The sequence below is a fragment of the Phyllostomus discolor genome, chromosome 1 (genome assembly GCF_004126475.2).
Source record: "Phyllostomus discolor isolate MPI-MPIP mPhyDis1 chromosome 1, mPhyDis1.pri.v3, whole genome shotgun sequence".
In the NCBI taxonomy this organism is placed as follows: Eukaryota; Metazoa; Chordata; class Mammalia; order Chiroptera; family Phyllostomidae; genus Phyllostomus; species Phyllostomus discolor.
Genome location: NC_040903.2, coordinates 43275280 through 43290819, shown reverse-complemented (window position 1 = coordinate 43290819; position 15540 = coordinate 43275280).

Genomic DNA, 15540 nt, shown 5'->3' with positions numbered 1-15540 from the left:
ATATTTGTGGTTTGCCTTTAAGTGCCTGTGTCCTTATGCTTGATTATCATCATTTTTAGGGAAAAAAACTAAAAGCAGTTTCTTCTACTTTATGTAAATATGTGTGAGCTTTTAAAAAAATCAACTTGCATTCCCATTTCTACCTTAAAGTCCATAGCATTTAATTGTTTTTATTGCATTTAAAATTTGCATGTTGTCCTTTAATTCATGGGTCAAAATAAAATGAATTACTCACACTGTGAGGATTAAAAAGGGTAGAGAATATAGCTTTGAGATTCTTAAGCTATAAAATTTTTAGTGATTGTAGTAGAATAGATATTTCACTAAAGCAGTTTCAAGTGAGAGGTTATTTGGTCCTTGTAGACTTTTCCATGTAATATGGGGCACAAGTTGGTACCTCAGTAATAAAATGTTTCTAGCTGGTTAGTCATACTAAAATTACAAATGTAAAGAGATGTATGGTTATATAATACAACAACTAATTCTATATTTGTTCTCTATTCTCTAGAATTGACTGCAACTGGAATTGTGACATGTTCTCAATGTTCATATCACTCCATCAGAAAATTAACAATTCTTATGATTCTGCATGGATAAAATGAAGATGTATTTCTTTATTTACTTTATTGTATTATATAACATTCATCTGAATTTGTATTCAACTCTTAACCTCTATTTTCTGAATTTTAATTCAAAAAGTACTACAGAATGTCACTTTTGAGTTGGAAGTTCCATAACCATATGAAAAGAATCTCCTAAAATAGTTTCTGGAATTGTACTTGTTATCACTATTTCCTAGCCAGTCATTTCAATAAATTAACCCTTTATGCATATTTACATTTTCTTGTGCTTATTACAATTTGTGAAACCTAACTGGGCTGTTTAATGTTAACTTGAGATTATCACTGTTGTTAAAAGTAGCTGTGGCAAAACACAGACAACAGTGTAGTGACTGATGGGGAGAGGGGCATGGTTGGAGGTGGAAGAAGATGTAGGGGGGATAGATGGTGAGGGAAAAATATAAATAAATATTCATGGGAGAATTGAAGTAAAGTGGGATACTTCAAAGTGAATATTAAAAGATATCAAAGAGTGGATAGAAAAGATTGTCATATGCTGCTTTTGCTCTAGAAAGTCTTGGTTTATACCCACAGTTTCACTTAAGCCATTACACCTTCACAACTACCCAGCATCAGATGTCAGGTTTTATGGTCACCCTGAAAAAAAAATGTTTCAGTTGGGAAATCTGATTCACAGTTCTGTATCATAACAGCTAAGATGTGTTTTAAAAGGTACTTGATTTTTGGAGCTTCAATGTGCAGATCTATACGACAGCCAATGCACACAGTTTATTGAAGTTTTAATGTGATTCGTGCACTGCACAGTGAATGGTAAGTGTTCTGTTTCTCTGTATTACTGACAGCTTCTATCAGAACAGCAAGAGCCAGTACCACAGTCAGAATGAGCTGGGATCCTTGCCTTTAGCCAGTAATGCTCCCAAACCAAAGGCTAACAGCATTGAAGTTGATCCACCTGAGTTTATGCAATGATTCATCTCTAGCAATTATTCCACCTTTCCTGCAACCTCAATGTTTTCCTCACATCAGGATCAAGTGCAAACCAAACTTATGCTATCATATCTTCTATCTTTAATGAAAAAAATTTGGTCTTAATAGTAGACTCCAAATCCCTCCCTGTTCTTCAGGTTAATCTATGACAATTGTCATGGAAGTATCCTTACATCCTCTTCAATTATCTTACATGTTGTTCTCTCATCAACCTGTCTCCAGGAAGCTTTTGTTCCTTGAATAAATAAACCACTTTTTTTCAAGGTCACCAACAACTTTCACCTTGTTATATTGTGTTCATGTTACCCTTCCTCTCAGTGCTATCTGGGAGAGTTGATCATCTTTCCAGTTTGAAACATACGTCTCTTCATTTGAAACCCTAAACCTGTTATGCTCTTGGTTTCTCTCTTTACCCACTAGTGACATCTTTGTGAGTCTCCTTCTGATATTTCCTTTTCCAAGACTTTCAGAGTTGTAGTACCCTAGGAGTCAGCTTTACTCAGTTTGTTGTCAATTTATTCAATGGCTTTAAGTTCATCCACAGTCTATGAGCATCTAAATGTATATCTTCAAATTTATTTCTAGTTTCATCTCCAAAGTCATACGTTCCATTTGCCTTTTTAGCCTTCATACCTGAGTACTGATTTAATATCTCAAGTCTGGCCTGGCCAAGCATATCTCTTCATCTGGATCCAGTCTCTAACTTCCTAAAATTTTACTGAGCATACTTCAGTGAGAAAGGCAACTGGTACAATACTATGTAGGCAATAGACTTGAACGGGCATTTCACTAAAAGAGGATATCTTAATGGCACACAATCATGTGAAAAGTCATTCAACAACATTAGTCCTCAGAATAATACAAATGAAAGCTGCCATATAATATCATGAAAGAACCATCAGAATGACTAAAATTAAAAAAATATTCCATACCAAGTGTTTGCAAAAACAAGCAAAAGAAATGTTAAGCAATGCAAACTGACACAAGCACCTTGGAAATAAGTGTCGTCTCTGTCAAAGATAAACATTTACATATCTCATGACTAGGGGTTTCATTCAAGTATGTGGCAAAGAGAAATATAGATGCACTATGCAAATGTACCCAATGTTATTAGTGGCATTATTCTGAAGATCTTATATGAAATCAATAGTAACATGAATCAACGGTATTTTTATACATAAATTGTAATATACAATTGAATGGAATATTATACTGTCGTTGACGTGAATGAGTGACTGCCACACAAACCAACGTGGATGATTCCATATAAATACTATTGAGTGGCATTAGCCAGACACAAAATAGAACAGGGCTTACAACCTAATAAATAACTTTTAGAATCTATAAAAATAATTTATGGCAAAACAAGTTAGACTAGTAGTTATCTGAGGGGAGATGGATCTCGATAAGGAACTTCAGGGTGCCCTCAGGTACTAGTGATACTATTTTCCATTAACCTGGGTGATGGATGCTTTGTAATGATTCATTTTGATATGTGAGTTTTACTAAGTGCATGTTTGTGGCTTTAAACATTTTAATGTATATTATTGTGAACCACCTTGCCTGGTTTCAAAAGCTGTAACCCCACATGGCTAAGCCTGAGTAAACCACAAAGGACACAAAGCTTATCCTCCCAACAGGGGTGCAGCCTCTACCCCCTTTACTTCACCCTGCTTGAGCCCAGGCAGATAACTAGTTAGCCAATGATGGGTAAGATTCCTCAAGGGAAGGACCATCTAAGACAGGCAAGGTTGGGTAGAACCATCAGGGAAGGACTTTGGGGACTGTAGAAAAGGGTTGATGGACGTTCACCCTTTGGCTTTGTCACAACCTGAGTCCTCATTCTATCTGTAAAAAGTCTCCTAATCTCTTGGCTGCCTGCATTTCCCACCTGACTTTAAGCCTGAAACAATGCAGGAGGCAGGTGTGGCATTGTGCTGGAACTGGTGGTCTCCAGGGGCAATCAAGCCTAAGAAAGAATGCATAAAATCCTGTAAAATTTGCTTTGCTAAGAATACCCTCAATTTAAATGATAAGGGTCCAGGCATAAAATGAGTTTGTTCCCCAATGTTTTAGGGCCCTTTGGCTTCACTCTATCTATTTGACCCTGACTCAGAATAAGCCGTCATAGTTGTTTGAGTGTTATCTTTTGTTTGATCATTATTGCCTGACAATGATTTATGAACTATATGTATACACCCTGTATTCCTATGCAAATTAAACCCAATAAAAGCCCATTGAGAAACAGACTCAAGGCCCTTCTCCTCTGAGAGTTTAGTCACCTTTCCTCCCCAAAAGGATCATGTCTCGATCATCCGTGGCTGCCAGGAGGGCTCTTCAGGACGGAGCCACCTAAAGTATATTAAATTTAAAATCATGTGTTTTTTCTCCAGTATCTAACCCACCTGCTTTTTCTTCCCCATGGAGGGGCCTCACCAAAGCAGCATAACCTCTTTACCTTTGGACTTGAATGTCTTTCAGTAATAAGGCATAGGACCTGGATTCATCAGTAGCTGTGGCGTGGCTGGATAATACTATTATGAGCTGCATGAATTTAGTCTTGTTGGGGTGAAATATGAAAAATAAGAAGCAAGATATGGGAGAAAACTTGCAGCTTAATTCCTGTTTTCTTCTCTTCTCTGTATATTATTCAGAGGTACAGTTTTGTGCAGCCTGTGTTAGTTATACAATCATTGCCTTAAGTGTTTGATTGCTGAAAGGATTGACAGGGTTTGAACCATTTATACTTACAGAACAGCTTTATTATGAACAATGAATGAGGCACAGCAACATTACGACAGGTATATGTGTTAAAAGAGGTGCTGAGAGCTCAGGAGCAAACTTATTTGTCCTTGCACTGCTTGGTAGCACAGGGTAAGCTTTATCCCCATGTCTTAAACCATGAATGGAGGGCCTGCAAAGCACCTCCTTCCAGAAAGCTTAAAACTGCTTATTGTGAGGATCTCTTACAATAGTCTTCCAGGCATATTTTATCTGTATGAGCAGCCCTAATGATTATTGAAAACCACCCTCATTTCAGTCCCCTACTCCTGGATTCTACTGAGCCTGGTGCAAACCATAGGCAGTTATTACTAAGTAATTCTGAAAGACTGATAATATCCTTCCTTAAGCAACTCATAGACATATGCTTCAAGAGTAGTATTTATCTTTCAAAGGACCAATAAATCCAGGAGCTGGTTCTTTGAAAGGATAAAATTGACAAGGCTTTCACCAGATTCACCAGGAAAAAAGGGTAGAGGACACAAATAAATAAAATCGGATCAAAGAGGAGAAATTACAACTAATATTACAGGTATACAAAGGATTGTAAAAAATTACTATGAACAACTACATGCCAAGAAATTTGAAAACTTGGATGAAATGGACAAAATTTTACAAAAATATAATCTTTCAAAACTGAATCAAGAAGAAGCAGCAAGCCTGAAGAGAACAATAACAGCTGGTGAAATTGAAGCAGTAATCAAAAACTCCCAACCCAAAAGGATGGTTTCACAACAGAATTTTACAAAGCATTTTATGAAGAGCTAATCCCTATTCTTCTCAGACTATACCAAAAAATCCAAGAAGAGGGAATACTCCTAATTTTTTTTTTTAGGCCAGCATCATCCTAATTTCCAAACCAGACAAAGACACAAGAAAGAATGAAAACTACAGGCCAATATTGCTGATCAACATAGATGGTAAAATCCTCAAAAATATTGGCAAACCACATCCAGAAATACATAAAAACGTCAAACACCATGATCAAGGGAGATTCATCCCAGGGGGGCAAGGATGGTACAATATTTACAAATCAATAAATGTAATACATCACATAAACAAAGGGAAAGACAAAAATCACACAGTCATATCAATAGATGCAGAAAAAGCATTTCATAATGCTTACACATTTATGATAAAAACACTCAGCAAAATGGGAGTAAAGGGAGTATACCTCAATATAATAAAGAGCATATATGATAAACCTACATCCAGAATCATATTCAATGGGCAAAAACTAAAAACTTTCCCACTAAAATCAGTAACAAGACAAGAATGTCTGCTTTCACCACTTCTATTCAACATATACTGGAAGTCCTAGCCATAGCAATCAGAGAAGAAAAAGAAATAAAAGGCATCCAAATTGGAAAGGAGGAAGTAAAACTCTCCTTGTTTGCAGATGGCATGATAGTGTACACAGAAAACCCTACAGACTACACCAAAAAATCTATTCAATCTAATTAATGAATTTTGCAAAGCAGCAGGATACAAAATCAATATTCAGAAATCAAAGGCATTCCTGTACACCAACAGCAAAATATCAGAAACAGAATTCAGGGAAAAAATTCCATTTGCTATAGCAACAAGAAAAATAAAGTACCTAGGAAGAAACCTAACTAAGGCAGTAAGAGATTCAGAAAACTACTAAACTCTGAAGGAAGAAATTAAGGAAGACACAAATAAATGGAAGCATATACTGTGTTCATGGATTGGAAGAATTAACATCATCAAAATATCCATACTACCCAAAATAATTTATAGATTCAAAGTAATTCCTATTAAAATACCAATGACGTATTTCACAGATATAGAAAAAACATTTCAAAAATTCATATGAATGATTCTGAATAGCCTGAGCAATTTTGAGAAAGAAGAACAAAGTAGAAGAGATCACAGTTCCTGATATCAAACTGCACAACAAGGCCACTGTAATCTAAACAGTCTTGTATTGGCATAAGAATAGATGCATAGACGAATGGAATAGAAGAGAGTGCCCAGAAATTAACCCAAGTCTCTCTGGTCAATTAATATTCAACAAAGAGGGCAGGAGTATAAAATGGGATAAAAATAGCATCTTCAACAAATGTTGGGAGATCTGGACAGCTACACACAAAAAAATTAAACTTGATCACCAACTTACACCATACACAAAAATAAATTCAAGGTGGATAAAAGACTTAAATATAAATCATGACACCATAAAAGTCCTAGAGGAGAACATAGATAGGAAAATCTCAGACATTCCATGCAGCAATATTTTCACCGATATGTCCCTTAGAATAGGGGACATAAGGACAGGTATAGGAACCATTCTGCATGGCATGGGGAAGGTAGTGCAGCCCCTCATTCAGAAAAGTGATGGGGAATGAGGTAGGCACACACGACCCATGCCCATGGATAGGTTTTCCTGTGGGGAATCAGGCCTGTATTGTACCTAGGCTGCTATGAGGCTTCTTTTTGCTAAAACTCCCTCACTTTGAATTAAGGCAGAAAATGTTTACTGCATATCTCTAAAGTAACTTCCTAAAATCTGTGCTAAACCTCCCAAGTACAGAGTGTAACCAGTTCAGCCACTTGTCCCCTTGATCTGTAACATCCTTTCTTTTGAAGTAATTAGCAACATTCTTTCCTTTGTTATCTGCAAAATGTAATCACCTACAGCAAATCTATGCATAGTAAATGAGGACCATCCTTGATATAATGTACCCAGAAAAACAATAAAAGCCTGTCCAGGCAGGGGTTGGGGCCCTCTCTCCCACTTAGAGAGCAGCCATGCTCTCTAAGGACTTCTGTAGTCCATGCAAATCTGTTCATTGCAGCCACAACACATGGACCCCACGGCCCAGAGTCTGCATCAGGACAGAATAAACAAATAGGACCTTATGAAAATAAAAAGCTTCTGCGCAGCTAAAGAAAAGAGCAGTAAGATGAAAAGGGTACCTTTTTCTGTTTTAATTTTTCTTTTTTATCCATTTTATTTAGAAGTATGATATTTTAATTGTTTTTGTTTTTTAATTACAGAAGACATATGATGTTAGTTTATGGTGTACAATGAAGTGATTAGACGTTATATAACTTACTAAATGATAACTTTGATAAATCTAGTACGCATCTCAAACCATACATCAATAGTACAGTATTATTGACTATATTTCCTATGTTGTACTTTACAACCCATAACTATTGCCAATTTGTGCTTCTTAATCCCTTCATCTTATTCACCTGTCTCCCCAACTTCCCTCATATCTTGCAACCTTCAAAATATTCTCTGTATCTATGAACCTGTTTCTGTCATTTATTTTGTTTCTCAGAATCCACATATCAGTGAAATCATATGGCATTTGTCCTCCTCTGTCTGTCTTATGTCACTCAGAATACAACTCTCTAGTTCCAACCATGTTGTTACAGATGGTTAGATTCCACATATTTTTTATGGCTGAGTCATGTTCCATTAAAAATGGGAATACAAAAAATATATAAAGAATATATATTAAGAAAGAAAATGAAAATATGGGACAAATATGGAAGATCGCAATTACTTATGTTTTAAAACTTTAAAAAATTATACATTTTTAGCCCTGGCTGGCATAGCTCAGTGGATTGAGCTCAGGCTGGGAACCAAAGTGTCCCAGGTTCGATTCCCAGCCAGGGTACATTCCTGGGTTGCAGGCCAGAACCCCCAGCAACTGCACATTGATGTTTCTCTCTCTCTCTCTATCTCCCTCCTTTCCCTCTCTAAAAATAAATAAATAAAATCTTTAAAGAAAGATTACTTTAAAAAAATTTATACATTTTAAAACAAAAATAATAACCATGTGGTATGAGTTTTAGTGTATCAAAAATTTGACAGTGACAACACCAAGGGAGGGAAGCATATGAAAGTTACTGTTGTAAGATTCCCTATAAGGATGGCTAAGAAGGAAGGAAGGAAGGAAGGAAGGAAGGAAGGAAGGAAGGAAGGAAGGAAGGAAAGAAGGAAGGAAGGAAGGAAGGAAGGAAGGAAGGAAGGGGAAAATAAGAAAGAATGAATAGAAAAGCCAAAAAGAAAACCAAATGATAAGTCCTGGTGAGGCTGTGGAGAAAAGCGAACGCTGGAGCCTTGTGAGAAGTAAATTGACACAGCCATGATGGAAAATGTTATTGAGGTCCCTCAAAAAATAAAAATAGAACTACCAGCTGATCCAGCAATCTCAGTTCTGGGTATTTACCCAAAGCAATTAAAATCAGGGTTCAGAATGATACCTACCTTCACTCCCTTGCTGATGCAGTTTTGTCACACTAGCCAAGACGTAGTAATAACTTAAAAGTGCACCAATGGACGAAAAGATAAAGAAAACATGATATGTACATAAGTAATATATTATTTAGGTTTGAGAAAAGGAAGTCTGACATTTAGAGTAAAATGGATAGACCTGATGATATTATGCTAATATAAATATGCCAGATACAAGAAGAAAAATATTGTATGATCTCATTTATATGTAAACTCTAAAACTGTCAACTCATAGAAGCATAGAATATAATGGAAGCTTTCAGGGAGGGGGCTGGAAACAGGGTTGTGATGTTCAGAGGGTACAAAGTTTCAATTGTGCCTGATAAGAAAGTTGTAGAGACCTACTTACTGTACAACATAGTTCCTATAGCTAACAATATTATGTACTAAAATTTGCTAAGAGGGTAGATTTTATGTTATGTGTTCTTACCACACACATTCTCATAAAATACAAACAATAATCACAGGGGCAAGAGTAAACTTTGAGAGTAGATGAATAGGTCTGTGTCCTTGATGGTGGTGATAGCTTCCTGGGTGTATACTTACCACCTAACTCTTACCTCAATACTGTATTTTTAAGTTTGTATTAAAATGTTTGCATTGCTTTAGGCTACTAGGTTTCTGGTAATTTGTTATAGCACCAATAGGTAACTAACACAGGCTATGTAGAATTTTTGTTTTATAATAGCATGGAATCTGATAAGCTGCATGTTAATTATTTTCACTTACGATTTACTACTGTGTAATTTGGAGTAAGTAACTTAATTCTGTTTGATGTCATATTTTTTATGTGAATGCAATAATACTCAACTTGACAGACTGTGTACAGATTTAATAATTAATTGTGAGGAAGCCTTTAGCCCCTAAGTATAAAAAGTGATAATCAATCTGGTTGCCACTTTAAGTACTTGCTGTATGTTGAGTATTGATTGCATGGGTGCCCTATATATGTTATTGCATTCATTCTCCAGCACCTCCTGTAGGGTGTCACCACATAAGATATAATGGGTATCATATCAGTTGTTACTTGGCCAGAACCATGTAAAAGAGTCTGTTGAAACATCTGAAAAAAAATATGTAAGTGTAAGCATATCTTTTTAAGTGGTAGGGCATTGATTGGTTATCTAAAGGCTAATACTTGAATTTAGCATCTTCTAAAAGAAAACCACAAAGCAGAGTTATTTGTCAGTGCTTAATTTCATTAACAATGGCTAATTAACACGATGTTGGCATGACGTCTGCCATTTAAAGCCATACACGTTTTGAAGCCATGCTGTACTTAAATGTTATAAATAAAACTCACTATGGTCACAAATAGTGAGTTGATGGGTTAATTTTATATATATACTTAACTGTATATATTTATTAATTGTAGAAGCAGAGGCTATTAAAGAGCAGAGGAGAAAACAAATGCTTATTCTTAGGTTTTGAATCTGAGCAAGTATAAGGCAAAAATTAACTAAGAATGGAGGAGAGGCACCACAAAGAGTTTCATTTTTTATTTGATCAGTTTCAGCCTACTTTTACACATCAGTCAAAGTATGTAACTGGAGGGTCTAAAAGCAATTCAGGAGAAAGGACACAGTATATATAACTGGACATTCTGCTACTGAAGGTAATTAGTTACTAATAAAGGAAGGAAGCAAAGGAATCAGACCTTGTTGAGCATAATCAAACTGGGAGGATAAGCCTACTTGCTTAGCCAGGAACATATACCTTAAAACATTTCAGATGATCTCAGCATTGCCCCTCAATGAGGATTAACAACCCTTCCTCCACCATACTGGGAAGAAGTACAAGCTTTACAATATTATGATTCCACTTCCCTAGACTATGGGTGGAATAAGCACATGCAAAGTACAAGCAAGTGCAAAATGGTGTAGCCTGAAGTGCCTCTATGAGGCATGTAAGCTAAGAACTCAAATGGAGACCATAAAGGCATTTCAGTCTACCCTGGAAAAAGAAGGCATTGGATGGGAGGTAGACCCATTTGAAGCCCTTAAAAGCTTCAGAAGTTTATTGGTTATTTCAAAAATGGCCCAGTCTCCAGGCCTGAGATTACTCACTTGCCCCATTCACTCACTTGTTCTCTCCAAAGTGACTGTGAGGGTCTAGTAGCCCTATGTACTTGAAATGCATACTCCAAGTGGGGGCTGGGTACAACAGCACAATCTTGAACAGTGCTAAATTAACTGAATGGGGAGTGAGATCACTTGGCAGGTGACTGTGGGGTCCAAAGACTGGGCTTTACCCTGAAACAGAAACTCTAGACACTGGCCTTTGTTTTGGCCTTGCTGAAGACACATTTGTACTTTTTCTTTGGAAGGACAGAAGGAGAAAGATATTAAAAACCCAGGGGAAGCTGTTTAATTTCACCTAAGTAAAACTTGCCACATCACAATATCCTGTGTGTGAGACCATGGAAAGGCTTCCTTGCGATCTCAAAAAAGAACGTTTCAACCTGCTGCAAATCTATCAACTTTTCTTAACTCTCAGATTCTTGCCTCAGCATAAGACCCTTACTACTCTCCTGCTGTTCTCTTCCAATTTCTGTGATTCTAAAACTTGCTTTCTTTTGATGTGCAACCCTTCTGTGCAACCCTTGAGGGATGGAGACTGGCCTTTAGTGTTGATTGCTTTTCTAAGAAACAGAAGTCTTGTATCCATGACTTTTAGGTAATGTATGTTTCAATCTCATAAAAATTGTAGTACATTGTAATTTACAGATTTTAGCTGCCAATATTTAAATCATCTTGAGGCTGAGATTTTCTTTCTTCCATGCACTAAAAGTATATTAGCTTTTAAAATAAATATGATTAAAGACAATATTTTGCTTACTATTCTATTGATTTTATTGATTTAATCCATCCAACTGCATGGATTGGGATTTATTTAGTACAGAATACTTCTCAATTGAAATGAGATTGCATAGAAGATTATACTGACCCTTGAAAAGTCATCTAGCTATGTCATGATGTGTTTCCTTCCTTAATCAGTACACAGAAAATTACATTATCCAGAAAATCATAGGATTCAGAAAATCACAATACAGAGGCCTAGGAAAACATGGCTTACCTCCTTACTTGCCTCTTCACACAACCACAGCACAAATTACAACTAAACAACAAAAAAACAACTATCACCCAGAATTGAGAAAATTGAACTGTATGAATGCCCAATAACTAAGGAATTAGAAATAACATCCACTCAGATAGATAAGAGGGACAGAGAGGCAGAGATGAGGAACACGTGGTCCCACACCCATGTGTGGGTGATAAATACCAGAAGGGATACTTCAGGTCAAGGGATCCTAGCACCACAGCAGACCACTCATAACAGGGTTCCAGTGCCAGGAAGATAACTTGAGAGATATAAACTGTTGGTAATTAAAAACACAAACTTGCATTAACTTAATAGAGAAGTGAGTACAGGCAGAAAGGAGAAGTCCAAGATCTAATCACATGTCCTATGAAGGAGGAAATTTCAGTGCATCAGAGACAGAGTGGCCAAAACGGTAGAATAACCTGAAGCTAAATGAAGAAACTGTCACAAATGTCAAATGCTGCTAAAAGCATAAATAAGAGGAAGATCTAGAAATAACCATTGGATTTAAGAAAACTAATGTCAGTTTTGATCTTGCTAAAAATTTTTGTGGATAGTAGATATGAAAGTCTGATTATAAAGAAATGAGAACAGAGAAATGAGATACCAAGTATGGATAATTTTTGAAAAAGTTATTCTTCTTACTTCTGCAAAGAATAAGAAAGAAATGGGGTAGTGTAACTAAGAGAATAGGAATGGGGTCCAGAGAAGGATTTTTTAAAATTTTACTAAATTTATTGTGGTGATATTAGTTAATAAAAGTATATAGGCCTCAAGAATATGATTCTATAATACATCATCTGTATGTTGCACTACATGTTCACCATCCAAAGTCAAATTTCCTTCTGTCACCATTTTTCTGGACCCCTTTTCTACCTCTACCCACCCCCTTCCCTCTGGTAACCAACATGTCTGTGTCTTTGTTTGTTTTTCTTGTTTGTTCATTTGTTGCTTTCAATTTTATATCCCACCTATGAGTGAAATCATGTGTTTCTTAACATTTTCTGTATAACTTATCTCACATAACATGATATTCTCAAGTTCCTTTCATGTTGTCTTGAATCTATATACTGAAACCTATATAACATTATTAAAAGAAGCCAAAGAAGACACAAAGAAATGGAAAGATACTTCATGACTGTGGATTGGAAGAATCAAAGTAGTTAAAATGACCATATTACCCAAAGCAACGTACAGAATTAATGCAATCTGCATTAGAATCCAGTGGCATTTAAAAATAAAATATTTGTATGGAACCACAAAAATCCTGAAAGCCAAAGCAATATGAAAAAAAAAGAACAAAACCAGAGGGATCATACTCCATGACTTCCTTCAAATTATGCTACAGAGCAACAATTACCAACAGAGCATATTGTGGGCAAACAGACACATAAACCAATGGAATAGAATTGAGAGCTGAGAAATAAATCTTTATATATATAAGCAAATAATTTTTGACATAGGAGCCCAATACATAGGATGGAAAAAAGAAAGCTTCTTCAATAAATGATGCTGAGAAAATTGAAAACCACATGCAAAAGAATGAAAGTGGATTGTTATTTGTCATCATACATAAAACTTAACTCCTAATGGACCAAAGACTTAAAAATAAGACCCAAAACAATAAAATAAAACATAAGTAGTAAACATATAAATGTTGGTCTTAGAGAGGACTTTATGCATTTAACATCAAAGGCAAGGGAAATAAAAGAGTATGTTTTTTAAGGTCAGAAGAATTACAGAATGTTAAGAGAAAAGATGTAAAGAGAGGAAAATAGTAATGCCGTAAAATTTCCCTGAGTCAAAAGGAAGGTATGGTTTCTTGTTCATAGTGTAGTGTTTAGTATTGATAGAAGCAAGATAAACTCTTTGAAAGTAACTGGCAAAGAATATGAAAAAATAAATAGATGGGGCAGTTACATGTTGACACAGTTTTGAAGAGCCCATTTCTGTCTCTGTTTTCTCAGTAACATAGGAAGAAAAGCATCTGCTGTTTAGTGTGCAAATGGGGAAGAGGCATTGTTATGTTGAATATTCAGTGATTATCTAGGAAAGTGGGAGTAAATATATAGTGTGACAGCTGGACTTCACTTGGAAGTGAAGAGAGATACATAGACATAAGGAGTTTAAAGAGCATAGAAAAATTAACAGGATCATTTTAAAGTCTTAGGTTCTGGTGGAACCCAATAGTTCTTTTTCAAATAGTAAGAGGGATTTATTCAGTAGGTAGGAAATAGTATAGGAGAGGAGGAAGGGTGAAATTAAGATTATGGAGTGATGAAGTTTTTTACATGACCGAGTATAATTATCTGTCTTTCCACATTTATGATCAGTTTGTTAGCAGGACAATGTTGTCTTTATTTTTGTATCACTGGATGATCTTTTGCATCATCCACACAGTAGTTCTAAACTGAGGATGATTTTGCCACCCCAGAAGATTTTTGGAAATTTTTTTGAGAAAGTTTTTGGTTCTATTAGTGGTATATCATAAGTGAAGGCCAGTGGTGCTGCTAAACATCCTACAATGCACAAGGCAGCCCTTACAACAAAGAATTATTCTGTCCCCCCAAATGTCAAAAGTACAGTTGAGAATCCTTGGTGTAGCATATCATGTGTGCTTAAAAAATGCATCATGAACCTAAAGTAAATTTTATAGCAGTCATGCAACCCACAAAGACTTTTTGTTCAACAACAGATGGCATATATGACAGCAGTCCTGTAAAGTTATAATCGAGCATAAAAATTCCTATTGCCTAGCAGCATCATAGCCATCATAATGTGGTGGAGCAATGCATTACTCACATGTTTGTGTGCATGTGGTGTAAACAAACCTACTGTGCTGCCAGTTGTGTAAAGGTATGGCACTGTCATATATAGTACATAATACTTGATGATAATAAACAACTAAGTTACTGGTTTATCTCTTGGCTGCATCATTTTCTCTTTTCTTAATTTAATTTCATGTTGTTTTGTATAGTAACATGCAATACAGGCTTGTAGCCTTGTAGCAATAGGCTGTATCATATAACCCAGGGGTGTAGCAGGCTACACCACCCAGGTTACTGTACGTGTACTCTATGACATTCACACAATGACAAAATCACCTAACTATGCATTTTTCAGAATGTGTCTTCATTGTTAAGCAGAACATAGTTATATATGTAAAGTAAGAATAAATGGGATTGGGCCTTATATTTTAATAGTGTCTACCTGCTCAGAGAACATTTTTCTGACTTCCGGCAAGATGGAGGAATAGGTGGACGCACCGTATCTCCTCACACAACCTAGATTAGAACAACAATAATTTACAACAATAATTTACAGATAGAATAACGCCCAGATCCGGCAGAGGATTTATCTGAATGGAAGTTGGGCAGCCAAGGAGTTGAAGTAGACGCGTTCATCTGGACTGGTAGGAGAAGATGAGCCGGGCGGGCGCGGGGCTGGCGCGAATCGGCGGCGCGCAGAGGTCGGGGAAAGTTTGGTGCGAAATCAGGGCGACAGCCATCCGGGGCGCAAGAACGCAGCGGTGATCCCTGAGTACACAAGCTGCGGCTGGCAGACCCAGAGGGGCAGCGATTGTGGACCAGGGCAGAACTCGCAGCCCGGGAGCCCAGAGAAGGGTCTGAACCCAGGAGAACAGAACTACCGCCATTATTTTCTCCCATCCCTGCTCCTGCCCCGCCCCCACATATAACGTCACAATCTAGTGACTGAGGTGCCCAGCCCTGGTGAACACCTAAGTCTACGCCCCTCCACCGTAACAAGAGCAACCAGATGGAAAAAAAAAAAAGGAGAGACAGGGGGAAAATATGT